Raw genomic sequence first — 10,421 nt, forward strand, 5'->3', positions numbered from 1 at the left:
TATGATTGAATGAATGAATAAATAACGTAAAATGACAGATAAGACATAAGTACTTTAGGGATAGGAAGGAAGATGAATAAAGGGAACAAGTCAGGGAGATGCAGATGAGTGTAGGAGAAGAGGACAGGAGGCCTTAATCAAGGAAGGCCTCATGGAGGAGATGTGTCTTCAAAAAGGCTTTGTAGGGAGGGAGAGTCATTGTTTGTCAGATATGAAGAGGGATTCATTCATTCAATCATATTTGTTGAGCGTTTACTGTGCACAGAGCACTGTACTAAGCACTTGGGAAATACAACCATGCCAGAGACAGGAGGTGGGTGAGAGGTTGGCTGCGAGACAGATGAGATGGAGGTACAGTGAGAAGGTTGGCATTGGAGGATCGAAGTCTGTGGGCTGAACTGAAGTAGGAGAGCGGCTAAAGGAGCACAGGATGGAGTGTTAAGGGACCTGAGTTCTAATCCCAGCCTGGCCACTGGCCCTACTTGTGTGACTGGCCAAGTTATTCAACATTTCTGGGATTCAATTTCCCCTGCAAAATGGGAATAAAATTCCAGGACTCCCTTCCTTTTAGACTGTGAGCCCCATGTGGGACATGGACTAAGTCCAACCTGATTGTCTTGTGTCTACCCTTGTGCTTAGCACTGTACCTGATAGATAATAAGGGCTTAATAAATACTATAAAGAAAAATTAGGAATCTGGCTAGAACAATAGATTTATCCCACAGAGAAGCAGTTCTGGCACTTTCTCTTCTGACCATCTAATGGAACTCATACCTCTCAAGGTTGCAACTGGAGAGTTTCCAGTCCTCTACCAGTCTTAACTATGGGAGGGAGAGTCAAGCAGAGGCATATCCATTCCATTCCTAGCTTGGGTAGTGGCTAGCCAGTGGAAGGCAATCTGCTACAAGTCAAAACTCACCCGTGCTGGGCAGCAGCAGCACAGGAGAGAGTTGAGGGTGGAGACTCAGGTTTACTGAGCAGAAGGAGGCAATGGTAAACTGCTTCCGGATTTTTACCAATAAATCTCTCTGGATCCACTAACAGAATGATTACAGATGGAGGTGGGGCATTCCGGGAGAGATGTGCCTGTGGCTTCACTATGAGTCGGACACGACTTGACGGCATAAAACAACAACAGTGGAACTCAACCGAAGAAGGATGAACAGAAGTGAAACAAAAATCAACCCATAAAAACATCCTCAACATGATCTTGGGCTATTTTAGCAGTAATGAAAGTATGTATTTATGAAACATTCATTAGATGCTAAGCACTGTGTTTGACACAAGGGAAGAAGTAATCTAGTAGGGAAGACAGACTTTAAAATAAATTATGGGTAGGGGAAGCAGCAGAGTATTAAGGATATGAACATATATCATGTGGGGCTGGAGGTGGGGTGTGGATGAGAGCATTTAAGAGGTACAGATCTAAGTGCATAGGTGATGCCAAAGGGGGAGAAGATAGGGGGAGAAAATGAAAGATCAGCCATGGGTAGCTTCTTGGAGGAGATGTGATTTAAATTAAGGTTTTAAAGTCGGGGAGAGTGGCGGTCTGTTAGATATAATAACAATAATAATAATAATAATGACATTTATTAGGTGCTTACTATGTGCAAAGCACTGTTCTAAGCGCTGAGGAGGTTACAAGGTGATCAGGTTGTCCCACGGGGGGCTCACAGTCTTCATCCCCATTTTACAAATGAGGGAACTGAGGTGCAGAGAAGTGAAGTGACTTGCCCAAAGTCACGCAGCTGACAATTGGCGGAGCTGGGATTTCATCCCATGACCTCTGACTCCAAAGCCCATGCTCTTTCCACTGAGCCACGCTGATATGGAAGGGGACAGAGGGCCAGAAAGGAAGCAAGATGTGGGCGAGGGGTCGCCGCCAGGATAGACGAGATCACGGTACAGTGAGTAGGTTAACAGTTAGGGGAGCCAAGTGTGCTGGCTGGATTGGAGTAAGAGAGGAGTGAGTTGAGGAAGGAAGGGACAAGGAGACTGAGGGCTTTTGAGCTGACGGTGAGGAGTTTCTGTTGGATGCAGAGGTGGATGGACAACAACTGGAGGTTCTTTAGACCAGGGAGATGCGTGCAGATCTTTTTTCAAAACAATGATCATTGCATCAGAGCAAAGTAGGGATTAGAGGGTTCTCTTTCCCTTGGGTCCCTCTCCCTCTTCAGAGGAGAAGGGTAAGCGTCAGCGTGGCTCATTGGAAAGAGCCCGGGCTTTGGAGTCAGAGGTCATGGGTTCAAATCCCAGCTCTGCCAATTGTCAGCTGTGTGACTTTGGGCAAGTCACTTCACTTCTCTGGGCCTCAGTTACCTCATCTGTAAAATGGGGATTAAGACTGTGAGCCCCACGTGGGACAACCTGATCACCTTGTATCCTCCCCAACGCTCAGAACAGTGCTTTGCACATAGTAAGCGCTTAACAAATGCCATCATTATTATTATTATTATTATTAAGGTGAGGACTGCGTTTAGTTTTATTGATCGACAACCTGTTCGAGCAACTCTTCATATTTGAGGATTGGCAGTAACAAGTCTTGGGAGTGTGAACCTAACTGTGTGAAGGCTTTTTTACCTATTACAATCTGCCAGGAAGGAGGTCTGTACCCCAAGATTCTCAGAGCCTTGGCATGGGGCTAAATTGATAATTACAAAGGGAACTCCCTCACATTAGCCTTGAACTGATGACCCTTGGATGCCATTGCTGGAGATGGACTCCTGGGTATAGCCTAGTGGATAGAGCCCAAGCCTGGGAGTCAGAAGGACCTGGGTTCTAATCCTGGCTCTGCCACATCTGCTGTGTGAACTTGAGCAAGCCATTTCACTTCTCTGGGCCTCAGTTCCCTCATCTGTAAAATAATAATAATAATAATGGTATTTGTTAAGTGCTTACTATGTGCTAGGCAGTGCACTAAACGCTGGGGTGGATACAAGCAAATTGGGTTAGACACAGTCCCTGTCCCATGTGGGGCTCACAGTCTCAATCCCCATTTTACAGATGAGGAAACTGAGGCACAGAGAAGTGAAGTGACTTGGCCCAGGTCACACAGCAGACAAGTGGTGGAGTCGGGATTAGAACCCATGACCTTCGACTCCCAGGCCCCTGATGTATCCACTAGGCCATGCTGCTTGTGAGACAGGGACTCTGTCGATGCTGATTTGCTTGAATCCATCCCAGCACTTAGCACAGTGTCTGGCCCATAATAAGCACTCAACAAACACTATCATTACCTGATTAGCTTGTGTCTTCCCCAGTGTCTAGTATGGTGCCTAGAACATGATAGGCTCTTGACAAATGCCATTAAAAAAACCCAAAAACAGGCACTTGGGAGCATGAGATAAAAGTAGAATTCCTGGAGAATTTTACAATCTAAACTCCGGACATGGTCAGCAATCTCAGGAGAGAGAAGAGCACCAAGCCCAGCCAGATTCTTCATCTTCCCAGCCTCTGGGGACAACACTTTTAGAACCAGTGTGACAGAGTGGAAAGAGCTCAGGCCTGGGAGTCGGAAGACCCTGGGTTCAAATTCTGACTCTGCTACTTGCCTGCTGTGTGATCTTGGGCAAGTCACTCAACTTCTCTCTGCCCGCTCCCTCCGATTTAGACTGCACACCCCATGTGAGACAGAGACTGTGTCTGACCTTATTAACTTGCATCTCTCCTAGTGCTTGGGACAGTTCTTGGCATCCAGTAAGTGCTTAATAAATACTGTAAATAAATACCATAATTCTAGTCTTCTAGACTGTGAGCCCACTGTTGGGTAGGGACCGTCTCTATATGTTGCCAACTTGTACTTCCCAAGCGCTTAGTACAGTGCTCTGCACACAGTAAGTGCTCAATAAATATGATTGAATGAATGAATAATTAATCCCCAATTCCTGAGGTAAATACAATGTATTAATATTATTGTATTTATTAATTAATTAATATTATTGTTGTGATTATTACGAGAAGCAGGGTGGCTCAATGAAAAGAACGCAGGCTTGGGAGTCAGAGGTCATGGGTTCTAATTCCAGCTCCGCCACTTGTCAGCTATGTGACTTTGGGCAAGTCACTTCACTTCTCTGTGCCTCAGTTCCCTCATCTGTAAAATGGGGATTAAGACTGTGAGCCCCCGATGGGACAACCTGATCACCTTGTAACCTCCCCGGTGCTTAGAACAATGCTTTGCACATAGCGCTTAATAAATTCATTCAATCATATTTATTGAGCGCTTACTGTGTGCAGAGCACTGTACTAAGCACTTGCCATTATTATCATTATTATTACTATTATTATTATCCTTGTTAAGCATTTACTATGTGCCAAGCATTGAGGTAGATATTTTCTACAAAAGCATTCAGTCCAGGTTTCCCCACTCCTCAAGAACGTCCAGTGATTGTCCATCCACCTCCATATCAGATAGAAACTCATGCTTTAAAGCAGTAAATCCCCTTGCCCCTTCCTACTCACCTCACTACCCTCCTACTCCCACCCCACTCGTGCACTTCTCTCCTCTAATGTCAACCTAGTCACTTTACCTAGATCTCATCTATCTCGCCACCGACCTCTCGCCCATGTCCTGCCCCTGGCCAGAAGAGCCCTCCTCTTCATATCCGACAGACAATTCCTCTCCCCACATTCAAAGCCCGACTGAAGGCACATCTCCTCCAAGAGGCCTTCCCAGACTTGGCCCTCATTTCCCTTTTTCCCACTCCCTTCTGCATCACCCTGACCCGTTCCCCATATTCACCGCCCCAGCCCTACAGCACTTATGTGCAAATCTGTAATTTATTTATTTCTATTAATGCCTGTCTCCCCCTCTAGACTGCAAGCTCTCTGTGGGCAGGGAATGTGTCTGCTATATTGTTGTGTTGTACTCTCCCAATCACTTAAAGCAGTGCCTTGCACAGAGTAATCACTCAATAAGTACAGCTGATTGATTGACTGGCTGATTGATCGATAATACTAATAGTAATAGTAATAATGATGGCATTTGTTGAGCGCTTACTATGTACCAAGCACTGTTCTAAATGCTGAGCACTGTTCTAAGTGCTGATAATCAAGATGGATACGGTCCCTGCCTTACACGGGGCTCACAGTCTAAGTAGGAGAGAAGACAGGTATCGAGCCCCCTTTATACAGTGAGGAAACTGAGGCCCAGAGCAGTGAAGTGACTTACCCAAGGTCCCACAGCAGACAAATGGCAGAGCAGAGATTGGAATGTAGATCCTCCGATCAGAGCCATCTCTTTCTTTTAGTCCCTGCTGCTTTTCTAGGCCACACTGCTTCTCTTTGCCAGTCTGGTCCTCCCCGTCACCCCACAACTACCTTTCTGTATCCTCTAACCCTCCAGGGGGGCTTCCGCAGACATCCCCCAGGTTCTTCGCTCAACAGATAATCCCTGTGGGTGCTTCCGTCCAGTCAAAAGCAGGCCCTTTGCCTTTCCCTGCTGTTCATCTCGCTGTTTCTTGGCTGGATCTCAGCCTATAACTCTTCCCGAAGTTGCCTGGATAAAATAATCACGTACATGAAGGAAAACAGGAGTGTCGGGGACACACTTAATAACTCTTGTGCACTGGACGAGGGGGAATTGCACGTCATAATCCGTGGAGCCTTGAATGGTTTTCATTTAGTGCTGCATTCTTTGGGGAAGATCTAAAGCTTCCGCTTCTCTCCTGCCCTGTTGCTTCCTTCTCCAGATTCCTGGGGATGGCTTTGTCTTCGCCGCAGCTTCTGATTGGAGCCATTGGAGCTGGAGTTTCGGCTCAAGATGTCGATAATTTGCTCACCGCTCCTTAATGATCTTAACAATAATGGTTTTTGTCACTATCTGTCAAGCACTGCACTAAGCGCTGGGGTGGATACAAGCAAATCAGTTTGGACCCAGTCCCTGTCCCACGTGGGGCTCATAGTCTCAATCTCCATTTTACAGATGAGGTAACTAAGGCACAGAGAAGTGAAGTAACTTGCCCAAGGTCACACAGTGGACAAGCAAGTTGGGATTGGAACCCCGCTTCAGTCTATATGTCACTCTGCTGCCCAGATTTTCTTTCTACAAAAACGCTCTGGGCATGTCACCTCCCCCTCCTCAAAAATCTTCAGTGGTTGCCTGTCAACCTTCGAATCAAGTAAAAACTCCTCACTATTGGCTTCAAAGCTGTCCATCCCCTTGCACCCTCCTACTTCACCTCCCTTCTCTCCTTCTCCAGCCAAGCCCGCACACTCCTCTCCTCTGCCTCCGCTAACCTCCTCACTGGGCCTCGTTCTTGCCTGTCCCATCGTCGACCCCTGGCCCACATCCTACCTCTGGCCTGGAATGCCCTCCCTCCTCACATCCGTCAAACTAGCTCTCTCCCCCCTTCAAAGCCCTACTGAGAGCTCACCTCCTCCAGGAGGCCTTCCCAGACTGAGCCCCTCTTTTCCTCTGCTCCTCCTCCCCTCCCCATCGCCCCTACTCCCTCCCTCTGTTCTACCCCCTTCCCCTCCCCATAGCACTTGTATATATTTGTATGTATTTCTTATTCATTTTATTAATGATGTGTACATATCTATAATTCTACTGATCTATTTTGAAGCTATTGGTGACTGTCTATTTGTTTTGCTTTGTTGTCTGTCTCACCCTTCTAGACTGTGAGCCCATTGTTGGGTAGTGATTGTCTCTATCTGTTGCTGAATTGTACTTTCCAAGTGCTTAGTACAGTGCTCTGCACATACTAAGCGCTCAATAAATATGATTGAATGAATGATTAGAACTCATGACCTGTTGACTCCCAAGCATTGGCTCTATCCATTATGCCACGCTGGCTCTCAACCCTTTGATTGCGGGGTTGGCTTCACTGTTCAGGACAACGTTTGGCTTCAAGCCCATGAGTGAAAATAGAATTTTGCTTTGGGAACTCCAGGCTGGATCAAATCTACCCTCAGCCTGGATCCAGGCTGAACTGCCAAGAGCTGATCCGGTCACTTTACTTCATCCCACTTCTTAGACCATTGAGCCCCAAGCAGGACGAGTACTGTGTCTGACCTGATTAACATGTATCTACCCCAGCCTTTAGAACAGTGCTTGCCACCTAGTAAACACTTAACAAATACCGTAATAATCCCCAACTGGTAGATGACTCCGTCAATTCTAGAGACAGGAAGATGACCTTGAATCCGGCTGGGACATTCCGTTCCATCCAAGGACTGGATCACCACTCCTCCCTGCCTCCGGAGCCAAGATCAGTGAGGCTGGGGGCCCTCAGCCCCCAAAACCGGAAAGCATTCAATACGGCTGCCTCATCTTGGTGCATTCTGCGATCAGGAATGACCTCGCAGGAGATTTCACCTGCGAAGGAGGGGAAGACAGGACCACCTTTGGTGGCGGGGAAGAGTCGGGCTGGAGGAGGTCAGCAGGTCAGAAATGAAAACTCACCAGCCCCTGACCTCTCACTGCATTTCCTCAACTCCCCTGGGTGTCTGAAAAGAAAAGATGATCTGAGAAGCAGTGTGGTTCAGTGGAAAGAACACGGGCTTTGGAGTCAGTGGTCATGGGTTCAAATCCTGGCTCCGCCAATTGTCAGTTGTGTGACTTTGGGCAAGTCACTTAACTTCTCTGTGCCTCAGTTACCTCGTCTGTAAAATGGGGATTGACTGTGAGCCCCCTGTGGGACAACCTGATCACCTTGTAACCTCCCCAGTGCTTAGAACAGTGCTTTGCACATAGTAAGCACTTAATAAATGCCGTTGTTATTATTATTATTATTATGATCCCCATTATCTGTGTTGCAAGACCTCATTATCAATCTGATCTCACAGACGCAGCATGGCCTAGTGGACAGAGCCCGGGCTTAGGAGTCAGAAGGACCTGAGTTCTAAACCCAGCTCCGCCACTTATCTGCTGTGTGACCTTGGGTAAGTCTCTTCACTTCTTTGGGCCTCACTTCCCTCACCTGTAAAATGGAGATGCAGACTGTGAGTCCCATGTGGGACCGGGACTGAATCCAACCTGATTAACTTGAACCTACCCCAGCATTTAAACCAGTGCTTAACACATAGTAAGCGCTTAACAAATACCACCATTATTATATCTCTCCTGAGATCTGGAAAAGATAAAACCCCTGGAAAAAAAGGAGAATGACATTTATTTAAAAAAACTCATTTTTACTCAGAGAGCTACAAAACTGTTACAGTATCCTAGTTAATTCCCGGCTCCACCACTTGTCAGCTGTGTGACTTTGGACAAGTCAGTTAACTTCCCTGGGCCAGAGCTTTCTCATCAGTAAAATGGGGATTAAGACTGTGAGCCCCATGTTGGATAACCTGATAACCTTGTATCTACCCCAGCACTTAGAACAGTGCTTGACACATAGTAAATGCTTAACAAATACCATCATCATTATTATTATTATTAGCTGACAATGGGCTCTTGGAGCCATAGGCCTCTCTGTGATTCAGCCTCAGATTCCGGTTGACTGGAACATTACAGTGCACAGCACATGGTAGAGTATATGCTCCTTGAGGGCAGGAATCATGGCTACTAAGTCTATTGTACTCTCCCAAGCACTCAGTATAGTGCTCTGCAAATAGTAGAATGCATGTTCCCTGTGGACAGCGATCATGTCTACTAATTCTGTTATACTCTCCTTCTACAACCCAGCCCGCACACTCTGCTTTTTTTAAATTTTATTTATTTGTATTGTCATCTGCCTCCCCCGCTCTAGACTGTAAATCTGTTGTGGACAGGGAATGTGACTGTTTATTGTTGTACTGAACTCTCCCAAGTGTTTAGTACAGTGCTTTGCACACAGTAACGCTCAATAAATATGATTGAATGAATGGTCTCCCAAAGGAGCTTTACAGTTCTCTGCATTGGCTCAATAAATGCTATTGATTGATGGCCTGATGAACTAAACTGTGTGTCGGGCTCCTCTATTAAGTCAGCAGAGTTTTGATGAGCTACTGGGCTTGTAACCTAATCGGTCACAGAGGGGGCCCCCATCAGCAGTCTGGGAATAACCCCACTCTTTCCCTCACCTGAATCCTGGCCCCCCATTTTTTACCTCAATGTGGAATGACATGGATTTTGCCTTCTCCTCCCCATCCATCTTTCTGACCCTCTCCTAAACTCTATGTTAAAGCCCAGGAGAATCATTGGCTCTACCAGTCCTCACGCTTTGGTCTGGTTTGAAGTAGCATGGCCTAGTGGAAAGAACACAAGCCGGGGGGTCAGAGGACCTGGGTTCTAATCCCAGCTCTGTTGCTTGACTGCTGTCTGAGCTTAAGCAAATCGCTTAATTTCTCTGAGCCTCAGTTACCTCATCTGTAAATTGGGGAGTAAATTGTGAGCCTCATGTGGGACATGAACAGGGACTGTATCTACACATCAGGCAAAAACTCCTCACTCTCGGCTTCAAGGCTGTCCTTCACCTCTCCCCCTCCTACCTCACCTCCCTTCTGTCCTTCTACACTCCAGCCCACACTCTCCGCTCCTCTGCCACTAATCTCCTCAAAGTGCCTTGTTCTCACCTATCCCACCATCGACCCCTGGCCCACGTCCTCCCCCTGGCCTGGAATGCCCTCCTGCCACACATCCGCCAATCTAGCTCTCTTCCTCCCTTCAAAGCCCTACTGAGAGCTCACCTCCTCCAGGAGGCCTTCCCAGACTGAGCCCCCTCCTTCCTCTCCCCTTCCTTCCCCTCCCCATCCCCCCATCTTACCTCCTTCCCCTCCCCCCAGCACCTGTATATATGTATATATTTGTACATATTTATTACTCTATTTATTTTACTTGTACATATTTATTCTATTTATTTTATTTTGTTAATATGTCTTGTTTTGTTGTCTGTTTCCCCCTTCTAGACTGTGAGCCCGCTGTTGGGTAGGGACCGTCTGTATATGTTGCCAATTTGTACTGCCCAAGTGCTTAGTACAGTGCTCTGCACACAGTAAGTGCTCAATAAATATGATTGAATGAATGAATGAATGAATGAATGAATGAATCCAATTCCATTTTTCTTGTATTCACCCTAGCGCTTAGTACAGTGCCTGGCACATAGTAAGCACTTAACAAATACCCTAAAATATATATATTCTTTCAATTCGTGGAATGCTCCTCAGGGGAACAGGAAGACCATGAAGGAGGATGACACTATTTATGCAGCATCCTAAGTGAGCTGAGCCCTTTAAGTATCAGGTCATTGTTCAAAACAGAAAATGTGGAGGAATTGTCTGTGTCTCCTGCTACCTCTGCCTTCTGAACCCCAGACACTGTTTCTTCATCAGGGCCTTATGATTAGAGATTCAGTGAGAAGCAGCGTGGCTCAGTGGAAAGAGCACAGGCTTGGGAGTCAGAGGTCATGGGTTCTAATCCCACCTCCGCCACGTGTCTGCTGTGTGAAGTCATTTAACTTCTCTGTGCCTCAGTTACCTCATCTGTAAAAATGGGAATTAAG

The 10,421-nt window shown here is 46.6% G+C and overlaps 1 non-coding gene across 1 annotated transcript; it reads left to right on the forward strand.

Moving 5' to 3' along the window:
- The first annotated feature begins 771 nt into the window (after positions 1-771).
- LOC119942971 lies at positions 772-909 on the forward strand. The gene has a single exon (XR_005455462.1). It is a non-coding gene; the product is annotated as a small nucleolar RNA SNORA7 (small nucleolar RNA).
- The last annotated feature ends 9,512 nt before the right edge of the window (positions 910-10,421 follow it).

Source organism: Tachyglossus aculeatus, chromosome 21 (assembly GCF_015852505.1).
Source record: "Tachyglossus aculeatus isolate mTacAcu1 chromosome 21, mTacAcu1.pri, whole genome shotgun sequence".
Classification (NCBI taxonomy): Eukaryota; Metazoa; Chordata; class Mammalia; order Monotremata; family Tachyglossidae; genus Tachyglossus; species Tachyglossus aculeatus.